The 11,591-nt window shown below is 44.2% G+C and overlaps 1 non-coding gene across 1 annotated transcript; it reads right to left on the reverse strand.

Moving 5' to 3' along the window:
• Positions 1 to 10,832: 10,832 nt before the first annotated feature.
• LOC127484053 (small nucleolar RNA SNORA26) lies at positions 10,833 to 10,953 on the reverse strand. Its single transcript, XR_007910834.1, has one exon. It is a non-coding gene; the product is annotated as a small nucleolar RNA SNORA26 (small nucleolar RNA).
• Positions 10,954 to 11,591: the final 638 nt, after the last annotated feature.

Below are 11,591 nucleotides of genomic sequence, written 5' to 3' on the forward strand. Positions count from 1 at the left end.
CAGACAGAAAGCAGGGGCAAGAGATGAACAGATGGGGGAGGTTCCTTTTTTTTTTTTAAAAAAGATTTATTTATTTATTTATTTATTTATTTTAAAAGCAGGGTTACAGAGAGGCAGAGGCAGAGAGAGAGAGGGAGAGGGAAAGTCTTCTATCTTTTGGTTCACTCCCCAAATGACTACAATGGCTGGAGCTGGGCTGATCTGAAGCCAGGAGCTAGGAGCTTCTTCTGGGTCTCCCACGCGGGTGCAGGGGCCCAAGGACTTGGGCCATCTTCCACTGCTTTCCCAGGCCATAACAGAGAGTTGGATCAGAAGTAGAGCAGCCTGGACTTGAACTGTTGCCCATATGGGATGCTGGCACTGTAGGCGATGGCTTTACCTGATACATCACGAGGTTTTGATGACACGAGGGGAGGTTTTGATGACACTGATTGAAACTCAGGGACAGCTGTGCCTTAACTCCTTTTATTTTCTGTCCTTTCATTAGATTTCTTACCAATGAAAGATAAGACAAAGGGGACTTAAGTGCAAAGGTGTATGGTGTAAATAGAAATATGCAGGAAATCAGAGAGGGTGCTGATGCCACAGAGGAGGTCACTGTTGAAGAGGTGGATTCACTTAGCTGGGCTCCAGAGTATGGGGACATCAGCTGGGGATGAGGGAGGAGGGAAGCAGAACGTAGGGCAGAGGGAAATGTATAAGAAGAAAAATCTTTTGTGTTATTGAAATGTAACACTAATAAACTTTGAGGAAAGATGAGTATGTTAAAGCAATCTCAAACAAAGCAAATCTTGCAAAAGTTGTTAACTAGACTTTTGCTTATCTCAAATCTTTAAGCCTTCATATAATTCTGTTACTTAGTAAATGCAGACTAAATTTCTCTTAGAATAATATTTGGACAGAAAAATAAGATGGAAAAGGTGAAAGATTGTAGTTATTAATTAATTGATCCAAACTTCATAATGGATTATAACATAAAGAAAAAAAAAAGCCTTGCATCCATTGAGGTGAACAAAGCACCTCTTCTTGTTTCTGTCATCACAGACACAGTAACATCAGATCTGGTCTTGTGCATTCACAAGGCGAATTTGACCTTTACATTTTAAAGGAAATGAGAAACAAAGGGATTACATAATTAAAAAATCTGTTTCTGTCTCATAAAAGCAATTCAATTTAGGTCAGGAGCCGACAGTCTCCCTTTCCCTCTAATTGTTTTACTTTGGCTCCTGGTTCCCTGTTCTTGTTTCTCTTGTGAATGGCTCATTAGTGTTGGGCAGATGTCCCCACTGGGTGCACCCTTGTTAATGGAAAAACAATAGAGGCAGAAGTGTGACTCAAGAGAAGTTAATATTGAATCCAAAATAGAATAATAATGAGAACACGTGCCTCCTACATGACTGTTAGCAATGAATCCTCAACTGTGGTTTATTTTCTGAGTATCTGACCTTTGTTAACTTCCCAGAGGGTTTACTCATTTGGCTGCTCATGTCCTGAGACTTCTTTTCTACTCAGGTCTTCATACCTTTAACATTTGAAAGGAAGCCAAAAAGACAAGTAAAAAAATGTAAAAGATGCATGTGAATATTTGACTATTAATATGAAATCATATTTCATATTTGACTATTAATACGAAATCAAAACTAAATCACTAAACCAATCACATAGGAACAATCGTGGGGTAACATGATTAAAAGTAAGTTTGTGAGAAGTACAAAAATTAATGTTTTGTTCTATCCAAGGCAATACATTCATGAATTTCAAACATCAAAACACATGAAGAGGTTTATCTTCATCCCATTCAGCTTAGTTTCCATTCCCCACAGATGCTGGCTATTATACATTTCATTTTAACCCTTCCAGATGATTTTTATGTACATATGCTAATAATTTCTATTTTCTCTCTTTTGTAAGCAATCAGTTGCAATACTTTATATATTTTCTGTATTTTCTTCTTGCTTTTTCAGCTAATAATGCATGCTGGAGATGCAAAATGTGATAATTTTAGCGTGCACTAGATATGGACTCTAGATATTAGTATTTAATTCTCTCTCTCTTTTTTTTTTTGACAGAGTTAGACAGTGAGAGAGAGAGACAGAGAGAAAGGTCTTTCTTCCGTTGGTTTATCCCCCAAATGGCCGCTACGGTCAACGTGCTGCAGCCGGCGCACCACGCCGATCCAAAGCCAGGAGCCAGGTGCTTCCTTCTGGTCTCCCATGCAGTTTCAGGGCTTAAGCACTTGGGCCATCCTCCACTGCCTTCCCGGGCCACAGCAGAGAGCTGGACTGGAAGAGGAGCAACTGGGACAGAATCCGGTGCCCCAACCGGGACTAGAACCCGGGGTGCCCGCGTCGCAGGCAGAGGATTAGCTTAGTGAGCCGTGGTGCCGGCCAGTATTTAATTCTCATCACTATGTCTATGATATGGTATTGGCTTCCTTTAAAAGCCAACATAGGGGACCGGCACTGTGGCATATCGGTAAAGCCGCTGCCTGCAGTGCCAGCATCCCATATGGGCACCAGTTCGAGTCCCAGCTGCTCAACTTCTGATCCAGCTCTCTGCTATGGCTGGGAAAGCAGTAGAAGATGGCCCAAGTCCTTGGGTCCATGTACCCATGTGGGAGACCCAGAAGCAGCTCCTTGCTCCTGGCTTCAGATGGGCTCAGCTCTGGCTGTTGTGGCCAATTGGGGAGTGAACCATAGGATGGACGACCCCCCCCACCCCGCCTCTCCTTCTCTCTTTGTGTTACTCTGACTTTCAAATAAATAAATAAATCTTAAAAAAAAAAACAATATTGGGACATGACTTTGACCTAGCAGTTCAGTCTAAGCCACTGGTTAGGATTCCTGTGCCCCATGTTGGAGTCCCTGGGTTCAGTTCCTGGCTCCAGGTCTTGATTCTGCTTTCCTTTTAGTGCAGATCCTCAGAGGGGGCAGTGATGACTTAGTAGTTGGGTTCCTGCCCACTTGTATGGGGAGACTTGGATTATGTTCCTGTCTGCTGACTTCAGCCCTGACCCTGGCTGCTATGGGCATTTGGGTAATAAATCAGTGGATGAGAGCTCTCTCTCACTGTCTGAAAAGCAAACAAAATGAAACAAAAAACAGCACCTGCACTTGGGAAGTACTATCCAAGTGTGGATCTTATTTAAAAAAGTTAATAGAAGATGACATAGAATAAATAGTAATTGTTGAGTAAATACTTGGCTGATAATTTTCAACCACAGTTACCCAGTTTTCTTTTTGACAGCCTTCTTTACATACCATATTCCTTGTAGAAAACAGAAATAAGCAAAAAGAAAGAAAAATGATTCATATTTTTCCCTTCTGAAGATATCCATTTACATCTTGATATTTCTTTCCTCTTCTCTTTCTCCTTGTTTCTTTCTTGCCCTCTCTCTGGGTACATATATACACAAGTATAGGCACACATATTTTAAAACTGAGATCACATTGTGAATATAATTCTGTAACCTGCTTTTTTTCACTTAGGATTTTTCCAGCTCAATGAATATAGGTCTATATCATAACTTTAAATCATAGCAAAATTTTCCATTGTGTAGTCCATAAATTATTTAGCTAGTCCACTGTGGTTGCTTCAGCAGCTTCAAATATTTTTAGCTGAAACAGCTCACACTCTACAGCATTCTTAAGTGTTCAGTGTCTTATTTATTTATTTATTTATTTTTATTTGAGAGACAGAGGGAGAGAGAGAGAAAGCTGGAGGGAGTGGGGAGGTGGTGTTGGGAGAGAACTTCTATCTGCTTGTTCAATGCCAAATGCCAACAATGGCTGGGGCTGGGCTGGGCTGGGCCAAGGATGGGAGTCAGGAACTTCATTCTCTCGGCTGAGGAGATTGGCAGGAAACCAATCACCTGGGCCATCACCCGTGACTCCTAGGGTCTGCATCAGCAGGAACCTGGAATCAGGACAAGAGCTAGAACTCAAACCCAAACGTTTTGATATGGGATGTACATGTCTTAACCAGCATCTTAACTTTTAGGGTGAAATGCCCACCCTTTAATGTCTTACTGATAGCAAATTTCAGATACATTTATTTCCCCTTGATACTCTCATTTCTTCCCTCCTTTACGCCCTTCCTTCTTTCTTTTCTCTCTCCACTCTTACCTCTCTCATTTTTGGAAACACTTCTGTGGGTCAAGTATTTAGTTCTGTCCTCCTAAGATGAAAGAGTTGAATTATGGTGAGTAGCTGGCAAAGAGGCTAACAGGAGGCTTTAACAGCTGGCTGGTAGCTGTGAGTAGAGGTTTTTGCTCACCTGTGTACTGTGCATGGCCATATGGGCAGAATACCACTATGTCTTCTCAAGCTGATGTATGGATGTCATTCTTCCCTGATGACTCCTTTTTTCTCTTTCAGGATTTGTCTTGAAATAATAGTTTTTTTTAATGAGAATTCCTCAGAATAAAAATGCAGCTATATGGACTAAATATTTAGCTTCATAAGGTGATTATTTAGAAAGAGAAGACTTAATTGGATGCAGAAGTTCTGACATGTTTGTTTATGGTTAAGTTAGGCATTGACTACGGCTGGATCTCCAGGCTACACGAGGTGGGAGGCAGAGTAGGATGTTGGAAATTAAATAAAATAAGGGGCACTTACCTGCGCCTGTTGGGGAAGAAGAACACATTTGAGAAGGATGAGAACAGCCATAATTGTATTGTGCTTTAATTCTCATTTCATGCTCCAGGCAGGTCATGCATGGTAGCAGAAACAATCAGCATTTCATAATGCAGTATTACTGTGTTCTAGAAAAACAAGTCAGATCTGGAAACCAAAGTAATTCCCCGAATGATGGTGCTGAACTCATATAGGTACCATGTTTGGTTCAGCTGGTGCATGTTTTGTATGTTCTTTTTCTTGAAGGTTTATTTATTTATTTGAAAGTCAGAATTACAGAGAGAGATGGAGAGACAGAGAGAGATGGAGATATCTTCTGTCCATTGGTTCACTCCCCAAATGCCTGCAACAACCAGCTGTGGGCCAGGCTGAAGCCAGGAGACAGTAGCCAGTGGCAAGGGGCTCAAACGCTTGGATCATCCCCTGCTGCTTTTCTCAAGCCATTAACAGGGAGCTGGATCGGAAGTGGAGCAGCTGGGCATGAACCAGTGCACATTTGAGATGTTGGGTTTGCAAGAAGAGGCTGCACCCCAACACCTGCCCTGAATATTTTGTATGTTCTTATGCATGGGGCACAGATGCAATTTTGGAACTCGGGCTTCCCACCTGTTTTAATGACTAAACCGGACCCTTTATCAAACTCTCCTCAAATGACTGAATATGAATGTACTGACTTGTTTCAGTGCGATGCTAACTGATCATTTTCTTTATGAGATTCTGATACTGAAATTTTGGGGTAGAGCCTTAGAATCTGTATGCCAACAAGAACCTCAAAGGGACTCAATATCAGGAGGTTGCTGGAGACATTAGGAGTATAGGTAGGGAGTTAAACTGACATGGATTCTGGGATTGACTTTCAGTTTCCCACTGGGGAAGGTATGGTGTATTACTTAACCTCTTCAAACTTCATTTTCCTCATCTATAAAAGCTTACCACTTCAGCCTGATTTTGTGGCTCTTGCTTGTTCTGAATTTACCTCCTGCCCTCTTACCCCTGACCCTCAAAGGTGGCAAACTCCCTTTCTTCTTTCTTTCTTTTTTTTTTTAAAGATTTATTTTATTTATTTGAAAGGCAGAGTTTAGACTGGAAAATTTGTTCCCGCCAGTGGCCTGTGCCACGCTCCCTGCCACGCGTCAGGACCGGGGTTGGGGCGGACAGCCCTTCCTCCTGGGCGCTGCTGGAAAGGGCACCGCACATTCGTGGGGGGAACCTGGCGCTAGCAGAGCAGCTCCCTCGCTGCGATCTATTGAAAGTTAGCCCTTGACACAAGGGTTTGGAAAAAATAAAAAAGGAGTTGCAGACAGTGAGAGGGAAAAGACAGAGAGAGGTCTTCCATCTGCTGGTTCACTGCCCAGATGGCTGCAACGACCAGAGCTGTGCAGATCCGAAGCCAGGAGCCAGGTGTTCTTTCTGGTCTCCCACATGAGTGCGGGGGCCCAAGGACTTGGGCCATCTTCCACTGCTTTCCCAGGCCGTAACAGAGAGCTGGATCAGAAGTGGAGCAGCTGGGTCTTGAACAAGCACCCAAATGAGAGGCTGGCACTGTAGGCGGTGGCTTTACCTGCTACGCCACAGTACTAGCCCCTCCCTCCTTCCCTCCCTCCCTCTCTCCTTTCCTCTCCCTCCTTTCCTCTCTCCCTCCCTCCCTCTCTCTCTCCCTCCCTCTCTCCCTCTCTCCCTCCCTCTCTCCCTCCTTCCTTCCCTCCTCCCCTCCTTCCTCCCTCCTTTCATCTCTCCCTCCTTCCTTCCCTCCTTCCTCCCTCTCTCTCTCTTTCCTTCCCTCTCTCCATCCTTTCCTCTCTCCCTCCTTCCTTTCCTCTCTCCCTCCCTCCCTCTCCCACGTGGGTGCAGGGCCCAAGGACTTGGCCCATCTTCTACTGCTTTCCCAGCCCATAGCAGAGAACTGGATGGGAAGTGGAGAAGCCAGGACTCAAACCAGTGCTCATATGGGATGCCAGCACTTCAGGCAGCAGCTTTATCCACTACATCATAGCACCGGCCTCATCAAAACATCCTTCAAAACAGATCTTAGACATGCTAACTGCTGCTAGCCAAGTTTAATGCAGAGTACATACCTTACAGACCAGGCAAGCATATCAGGAAACAACTGAGAGCCCAGTCTACATCTGGACTGGGTTTTTAATGGATTTGGGTCTGGGCCCTCCATTTCTCTTCCCTTCTCTCTGTCTGGGATATTGTTGGGTAGAGGGCTTGCTGGGCAAGCAGAACTTCATACTGGATCTATTAGCCCCCTTGGTGCAGTGTGGTGAAGATCCCCCTAAAATGCTCCAGGAGAGGGATGGGACCCACCTAGCAAGTTTATCAAATGAAATCAATATTTAGATAAAGTTGTTGCAGATTAGGCTTACTTCTACGTTTTTCCTCATTCCACTGCACAGAAGAAATTCCCATTTTCTTTGGCACCTCATATACACACAGGCTAATGTCTACCTAACTACTTTAACATTCCCTCCTCAAGAGAAGTAACCTATAAATTTTTTAAAGATTTATTTATCTGAGAGGCAGAGTTACAGACACAGAGAGGGAGAGACAGAGAGAGAAGTCTTTCATCTGTTGGTTCACTCCACAAATGCTGCATTGGCTGGAGCTGAGCTGATCTGAAGCCAGGAGCAGGAGCCAGGAGATTCTTCGGGGTCTCCCATACAGGTACAGGGGCTCAAGCACTTGGGCCATCTTTCACTGCTTTCCCAGGCCATAAGCAGAGAACTGTATTGGAAGAGGAACAGCTGGAACACGAACTGGAATCTATATGGGATGCCTGCACCACGGGCAGAAGCTTAGCCTACTATACCTTGGCACCAGCCCTAAATAAAATCTTAAGAAGGAAGCATGTGTGAAGGTTTGTCTTCTGTGTTTTCTTTGAGCTGGAATACGGGCATAGAGCTTGTTACGGATATTAGTCTTGCTGTTCTTTCTATGGTTTCAAAGGTGGCCTGGGGAAGGACTGTCCTGCACTATCCAGAAGGCTGGTCACATCATCTGATGAGGTAGGCTGGAAGTCATGGCTTATGATCCTCTGGAGCTGGACAGTTTCTATTACAGACACAACAAATAAATACATTAAAGATACATGGTATAAAGAGAAGCAGTACGATTGTAGGAACTATAGGATCGAGGAGGGACAATAACCAGGATTTCCACCAATCAGTCCTGGGTCAGAAATTCCATCTCTGTTCATTCTGGTCCTGGAGTTGTCTGGCCTCATCCAAGAAATGGCTAATACGGTTTTGTACCCTACCAGTTTTACCCGAAAGCAACATTCTTTATGATGCATGGCACAGACACCCCTTAGAGCAGCAGTTAGCATGTCTAAGATCTGTTTTGAAGGATGTTTTGATGAGGCCGGTGCTATGATGTAGTGGATAAAGCTGCTGCCTGAAGTGCTGGCATCCCATATGAGAACTGGTTTGAGTCCTGGCTTTTCCACTTCCGATCCAGTTCTCTGCTATGGGCTGGGAAAGCAGTAGAAGATGGGCCAAGTCCTTGGGCCCCTGCACCCACGTGGGAGACCCAGAGGAAGCTCCTGGCTCCTGGTTTCAGACTGGCTCAGCTCCAGCCATTGTGGCCATTTGGGGAGTAAACCAGGGGATGAGTCTTCTCTCTCTCTCTGCCTCCACCTCTCTGTAACTCTTTCAAATAAATAAATAAATCTTAAAAAAAAAAGGAAACAACTAAGATGGTTTGGCAACCTTGGCATGTAGGTCCTAGTCATGTAGCCTTTCACTGGGTGAGTGCTGCATTCTGTTTTTTTTTTTTTTCCCCAAAGGAGTGGGCCCTTTTTTGCTTGCTCTTGAGAGCCTGATATAGGAGCTTTGATATTTCCCCATAACTAGGGATCTATAACCTGCAGTATTTTGTTGGTCTAAGAAATTCTCAGAGCTACCTTAAAATTGTGGCATATAAGAATATGCTAAATGGCTTGTATCCTCTCTGGGGTAAGTCTCTGTTAAATAGTTAAATTCCTGAAAGAGCAGTTGTATTTATTTTGTCTTGGATAGCAGGTCGCCACATTCTGTTAGGAAGTTAAGGGTGCTAGTCAGATGCCTAAAACTGAAGTCCTGGGTTGGGGAACAGACTAACAAATCATCTATATTTTAGACTATCTTTTCCATCTCTCAAGAGATCATTCCTTTAGGGTCTCTACAAGGCCTACCCAAATAGGTTTAGGCCGTCTATAAACCTTTTTTGCAACACTGTCCAGGTTGGCTATTGCTTTGTAGCCTTTTTCTAATCCATTTAAAGGCAAGTAGGAACTGACAGGAAGGGGTTTTAGGCTTAATAATAATTGGGTAGGCTTTCAAGGATGGCTAGGTATGTGTGAGGCCTAGGCCTATGGGTTTGCATGGGTACTGAAAGAGATATTACAGGGAGGTGTGAACCTCCTTATGGAAGGCACCCGTTGACTCCCATTACCTGGCTGGACTAACTTGAATAGGAGACTAGCAGAGTAGGTGGCTACTATATCTAAAAGAAAATTCATGTCCCTTATTCTATGTCAACATTGACTGTAAACTGTGTCCCCTCAGTAGTGACGGCTGACTTGGGTGCCAGGAGGAGTGAAGGGATTTTTCAGCTTAGGGTCAACAGATTTTGTGATTCTGATATGGGACTCCTTTGACCCTGGAGAGAGTCTTGCTTCTAGTAGCTAGGTTCTTGGCAGAGTAGGCAGGGCTTCTTTGGAACCCAGCTGCTGCTGCTGCTGCTGCTGCTGCTGCTGCTGCTGCTTCTTCTTCTTCTTCTTCTTCTTCTTCTTCTTCTTCTTCTTCTTCTTCTTCTTCCTCTTCCTCTTCCTCTTCCTCCTCCTCCTCTTCCTCTTCTTCCTCCTCTTCCTCTTCTTCCTCCTCTTCCTCCTCTTCCTCTTTCTCCCCCCTCCTCCTCTTCCTCCTCCTTCCTCCTCCTCCTTCCTCCTCCTTCTCCCCCTCCCCCCTTCTTCTTCTTCTTTTGACAGGCAGAGTTAGACAGTAAGAGAGAGACAGAGAGAAAGGTCTTCCTTCCGTTGATTTACCCCCCAAATGACCGCTATGGCCGGCGCACTACGCTGATCCGAAGCCAGGAGCCAGGTGCTTCCTCCTGGTCTCCCATGCGGGTGAGGGCCCAAGCACTTGGGCCATCCTCCACCTCCTTCCTGGGCCACAGCAGATAGCTGGACTGGAAGAGGAGCAACTGGGACAGAATCCGGTGCCCCAACCGGGACTAGAACCCCGGGGTGCTGGCACTGCAGGTGGAGGATTAGCCTAGTGAGCCGTGGCGCTGGCCTGGAACCCAGCTTCTGTCATGACAACTATTTGCCAATGTCCTGGATTTCCATATCAGTAACAGGTGCCATTTAGGGGTGACTGACCTTCTTGGGTTTCCATGACAGCAGATCACTGTATAAGGCAGCTATGTATTGGGCCCGCTTTCTGTTCTTATTTTGCTGCTTCTACATAGCTCACTCTTCTTCCTCCTGTTTTCTGTTAAAATAGAATGTAGAGGCCACCTTTAGGATGTCAGCCAAGGGGGTATTCAGTCTCATCCCTAATTTTTGAAGATTTTCTCTAATATCAGGGGTTGCCTGAGCTAGAAATCCATAGTCATGAGCATGTTTTGACACTATTCATCTTTCCCTGTGAATTAAGGTTGCATGGATTTTTATTTCTGTCTACAAATCTCTCTTCTAGTTTCCTCCAACTCATTTATAGGCTTTAACTCAAACATCACTTAGTTAGAAGGCCTTCCCTGATTTTTACAACCTAGATAATGTCTTTCACCCCATCAGAATTATTGTCTTACATAATTTCTTATTGTCTTTTCTCTCCACTTTTGAAAACATGAACTCTTTGTAGCTTAGAGGGCTGAGGGCCAGGATGACGAGAGGATCTTTTTCGTTTAGCCATTGTCAGAGCCAAGAGGTGTTTAGGGGAGAGTTTTATACCTCATGTTACCTCCTTTAGCGCTTATCCCAGGCCACTTCAGGAAAACCTTTCAGTTTAAATAAAAACAGTGCTCTCTTTTTGTGCAAACGTGGCTTCAAGAGAAACCTCCTACATTGCAATGTTTCCCCCGCACCTTTTAAATAGCATTCCAGACCTTCTATTGTTGCTCCTGTACACCCTGCACCAAACAGGAGTCAGAGCAGACATTGGAAAATACTGATACATAAATTATACTTATACATATACAGTTCTTTTGTTCAGCTGTGACTCCAGACAGGATCCAAAGAAGAGGTCACACTCTCTTCTCTGGGTTTTGTGGAGACTTAGTTTCCCCTTCTGTGTTAGCCTCTTAAAGCACTGTGTTAGCTGTAAAAGGGCACAGGAAAGGGTGGCTTACACATATCATTCTAAACCTACCACTCCTTTGAGCACCATTTCTGAATTTCCAGTTGTTTTTTAATTAACTCATTAATATCTAGTAGTTGTTATTTCCCTAATTGTTTTTTTGTGGGCTTTTGAATTGCTGTCATTCCAAAAATAACTGTACTTTGTGTTATTTTGAATTTAGTTAAGCTACTCCAATCTTTTTTTAAAAAAGCTTTGTTTATTCATTTGAAAGGCAGAGTGACAGAAAGGGAGGAAGAAGAGAAGGGGGCGGGAGAGAGAGAAAGAATATTTTCCATTTGCTGGTTCACTCCCCAGACGCCAGCAACAGCCAGGGCTGGGCCAGCCAAGGTCAGAGCAAGGAAGTCCATCTGGGTCTCGTTCCCCTGAAGGTTCAGGGGTTGAAGTACTTGAGCCATCATGTGCTGCCTCCCAGATGCATTAGCAGGAAGGTAGATCAGGAAAACAGCGGCCAGGACTTGAACCAGACACTCTGATATGGGATGTGGGCATCTCAAACACTGTCTTAACCTGCTGTGCTGTGCCCCTCAATCTGTAAAAAAAAGAAAACAGATGATAAATTCCAAATAAACACGTCCTAATTGAATTTATTCATTGCATCTTCACTATTAGC

Source organism: Oryctolagus cuniculus, chromosome 12 (assembly GCF_964237555.1).
Source record: "Oryctolagus cuniculus chromosome 12, mOryCun1.1, whole genome shotgun sequence".
Taxonomy (NCBI): domain Eukaryota; kingdom Metazoa; phylum Chordata; class Mammalia; order Lagomorpha; family Leporidae; genus Oryctolagus; species Oryctolagus cuniculus.